Source organism: Pseudochaenichthys georgianus, chromosome 14, assembly GCF_902827115.2.
Source record: "Pseudochaenichthys georgianus chromosome 14, fPseGeo1.2, whole genome shotgun sequence".
Lineage (NCBI taxonomy): Eukaryota > Metazoa > Chordata > Actinopteri > Perciformes > Channichthyidae > Pseudochaenichthys > Pseudochaenichthys georgianus.
Window position 1 is genome coordinate 36,318,727 of NC_047516.1, and position 4,421 is coordinate 36,323,147.

Below are 4,421 nucleotides of genomic sequence, written 5' to 3' on the forward strand. Positions count from 1 at the left end.
TGAAGTGTAAATGTTGTGAGGGGCAGCATCACACCTGCTGATCCATGAGAATGGAGCTTTCATCAGAGCACGTTTTAGAATAAATCAGGAGCGTCCACCCCTCACCCCTTCTGTTGGAGCTCTACAGGTCTGAAGCCTCAGTCAGCATGAGGGACAGATTCATAATCTTAAAAGTCCATGATGTATATAAGATGTATAAAAACAGCCATAGTGGAAAGTAACTAAGTACATTTAGTCTAGTACTGAACCTGCAGAGTAACTTAAAAAATGCATTTTGTTACCCGTCAAAATTCTGGAAGAAATCAGTAACCTAATCTAAATATGAAAATAAAATAAAAGTAATGTAACCTGATTACTTTCAGTTACTTTGGGCTTACTTAAATATAAAATGCAGTGCAAATAAATACAAGAGAAAAATAAATAAAAACAAGATGTTTTTTAATTTAGTATTATGTAAGACAACAGAACATTGTGCCCTTAGAAAAGAGAAACCAAGATATTTAGGATCAGAATTGTTTTCATTTATAGGAAAAGCCTCCTTTCATGAAGCATATCCAGGCAGCAGCCATTCAGCAACACTGAAACACATGAGCACAAAATACAGTTTGAAAAAGCAGAAATAAAATCTGAGCTGACAGAAAATGCTCCATTTTAGTTTAACACACAGTTAAGCTCACACACACTATTCAATGAACATACAGGTTCACCTGCTGAATTAAAAACAGAACACATGAAGCAGAGAAAGTGAAAAGCATGCAGCAGATTCAGGGAGTAGAAGTATAGATTCACACTTAAAGTATTATCCTACAGAACAGAACAGCTGACAGAGAAGAGAGAACATCTGATCCCTGAGGTTTTACTTACACTGTAATCTGGATAGTAATCTATTTCTTTTTAAATGTAACAGTAATCTGATTACATCTCTTTTATGTAACTGTAAGTAAATACAGTTACCTTTTTTTGGATCCCCATTATTACAATTTTGAGTACTTGAGGAAAAAAAAAATCGAACTTTCTATTTTTGCTTTATCTATTTGATAGCTTCTGTTACCATTCAATTTTTAAATTAAGTTTTTACACACAAACTATATGATATATTATTAGAGATTAAAAGTATATTCAGCTCCATGTTGACCAATGACTGCTCACATCCTTAATTATAATGGTCCTTATGGTTAGTAGTAATAGTAGCCATTCTGCATCATGAGTACTTGTCACGATCACAGGTACAGATCAGAACCCAATAGCACGACTCAGATACAACCAGTGTATAGCAATGTTCAGTTTATCCAGGTCAGGGACAGGCAGGGTCAAAACCAGGACATCCGTCAGACAGGCAACCAAAACCAGACAGGGAGCAGGCAGGAACTCGAGATCTGTAAACAGGCAGGCAGGGGTCAAAAACCGGGCAGGACAAAAATCTAGGCTTGAGCACAACACTCACTGGAGAGCTTGGTGGAAACGACAAGACAATCTGGCAAAGGGCAAGTGATAGTGAGGTGGTATAGATACTGTGGAGTGATGAGGGAATGAGTAACAGGTGAGGGGAGTGAGCTGATTACAAGGGCCTGGAGGAAGGCGGGATCTGAAATGACAGGAGAGTTTGGATGAGCCACCAAACAAACAATAATAGAAGTGTCTAACTTGTGACAGTACTTTCACTTTGAATATATACCAGGGTTGCCAACTGTGGGTACCTGGCTGGAGTGAGATTTTGATATCATGGGTTTAATTAATATGCGCACTAAATGGTTCTACTAAATGACTGCTGCTGTGTCAGCAGCGGGACCTTAGGATATATATATACAATATATACAAATACACAATATTGGACCCAGACTATAAAGGGCACACAGTTTCATTCACTAATGAAAGTCAAACACATGTTTGTTTCCACTGTTTTATTGTGTGCCTGTCGCGATAAGCAATTAATTGACTTATCGTACGATAAATAAAAATGAACTCGATAAATTGCCATTTACATGAGGATGTGGCTAGCAGTTTGAAAGGATGTACTTGAATTATTATTATATATTATCATTATGTCAGTGGTCTGAAATGGTCATACAACGGTGCCGACAATATTATCGTTTATCGCAATAATTTCCGGGAAAATGTATCCAACAAAATTAATTATCGTGAGAGGCCTATACATGAAACACACACACAAACAAATCTACAGACTTACTCCAAACTGCCAAATATATGAATTAACACTCTCACTCTCAAATACTCTTTGACTCTATTTTGGCCTAGTAGAACAATAAGCAGCAGACTTTTACTTTCTATCATTTCTACTGGATCTTAGATCTGCGCATGCGCAATACGGGTCGGCAGTTGCGAGGGAGTATTTTTGTTGGGGAATCTATGGTAGGGCTAACCCATACAGTGGGAGTGGGGAAGCTCAAGTCAGTATTTGCAATGTAATTACATACACGCTCCCCTTGACAGTGAAACGCCACGCGTGAGGTTTACATTATTTCCGTCTCAATCCAAATTGAACTGTATGAAATAAAAAGGCACATTTGTCTTGTAGTAAATAAAAAGGGCGACCTGGAGCCAATCCTGCAATTTCCCCACAGGTGAAAGAGTTGACATGCTGAAAGCCCAACCCCTGTAGGGGGGTCTGGGGGGATTCTCCCCCAGGAGATTTTTTGAAATACTAACAATACACATTCTGGTACTCTCTTGAGAAGAAAAATAAATGCATCTATTACTACACGATATATTTAAAAAAATGAATGCCATTTTAGTTTGTTGTTACTGTGTTCTGAAAGCTGAACCTGCTGCTCCTCACAGAGAGAAGAGGGAAGAGGCTGTGAATTACTTTACTTTTTGGATAAGGGTGGATAGCCCCCATTGTTCTGTGTGTCAAAATGAAAGACAGCCCACACACCTATCAATCATCAAACCGTGGGGTCTTATTTCACGTATCAACACGTAATGTTGGATCGATGTGTGTAGAGATGTACTACCGCAAAAGTATTCTCCATCAGGACTTCCTGCAACAACACCACGCCGTTATCTTGATTCTGATTGGCCAGAAGACATTATCAAAGATGTTCTATTGAGAAGACGATCACTACCATACAAAAGTTTTCCAAACCGTTTCTAGTCTTCGGTATTCTTGTTTTGGCGTGAGAATAGTTTGGGCAGCGTGAGAGCGTGAGATTGAGAGTGAAAGCGTGTGTCACACGCCAGATGCGTGAGAGTTGGCAACCCTGTAAATATACTTTAAGATGTTGTTGCTGATACTTCTGCACTTTTTCTCATGCGTAACATTTCCTTGTAATAAGTCTTTTGTTGGTACTTTTGCTTAAGTAAATGTTTTGAATACTTTCTCTTTCTGTAAATGATTGTCAGATAAACAAAGCTCAGAGTTGATTTTGAACGCCACACAGTTAATCTGAGCGTGTGGCAGCATGCAGCTCAGGTATGTGCTGGCGTCTTATTTGTTGTTCGGGAAATGTCTCTTTAATCATCTCCATTACATTAATACTGAGCTGCTGATTCACCGATGTGCTGGGAAATATCAAAAACATTTTATTTTGGGTTTTTCTTCACTGTTTAAGAGTTCTATTGGAAGTATTTTACTCAAGTAATGGTGAATATTTTAAACTATTATTACTGTTACATTTGACCCTCTGAAATGTCTTTAGCACCATCTCCTGGACATTTCATAGTAGAGCATTCAGTTCTGTGATAAGAATGATGAGAGTGCTGAACCTGCAACTACATATATTTATGAAAATATATTCATAAAAACAAAGCCACAATATTACTATTGTTACTTTATCCTTTTTTTAGTGGAGGTACATGCTAGATGAAACAATTCTCCCTGCTCTAAAACCAGCTGTTTAAACATTAGATATGAAAAGTATGTAGGGACTGAATGTGGAGTACTCGTGTTAAATATTAAACTGTTAAAGGTTTCCATCGTGTTGTTGCCACAGTTTCTGACATTTCTAAATGTGAACATACCAAAAGTATACCAGTTTGGTTTTGGATTAGATATTTGACTCCAGTCAGCATACACTTTGTCTCTGGCTCTCACTTCCTCACCATCTCTTCACTTCCACTGCTTTTATTCTTAACTTCCTGTGTGTGCCATTATCTGATCTCATGATGAGACTGGCACAGGAAAGCTTTTATATCCGTCTGTTGAACATTCCTTCACGCTTCATACCTTAATCTGCTTCAGGACAACACCCAGGTCAGCCGCGTTGATTTAGAAATCAAACGGTTTCTGATCATCATAAGTCCATAACATACAGAGTTTACAAAATAAAGACAACTTCAGAGTTTTGTGCATTTCTTCTTAAAATAAAAATGGTGAAGAAAATAAATTTGAGAATAAAGTATAAAAATGTGTACCACATAAAAAAACAAGAGAATTTTTATTTAGTAAACATTAGTCTTAG

The 4,421-nt window shown here is 37.6% G+C and overlaps 1 long non-coding RNA gene across 1 annotated transcript; it reads right to left on the minus strand.

Moving 5' to 3' along the window:
• Positions 1-479: 479 nt before the first annotated feature.
• Positions 480-2,992, minus strand: LOC139435109 (uncharacterized). The gene is made up of 3 exons (XR_011644382.1): positions 2,897-2,992; positions 1,445-1,585; positions 480-1,376 (listed from the first exon to the last, which is right to left on the minus strand). It is a non-coding gene; the product is annotated as an uncharacterized lncRNA (long non-coding RNA).
• Positions 2,993-4,421: the final 1,429 nt, after the last annotated feature.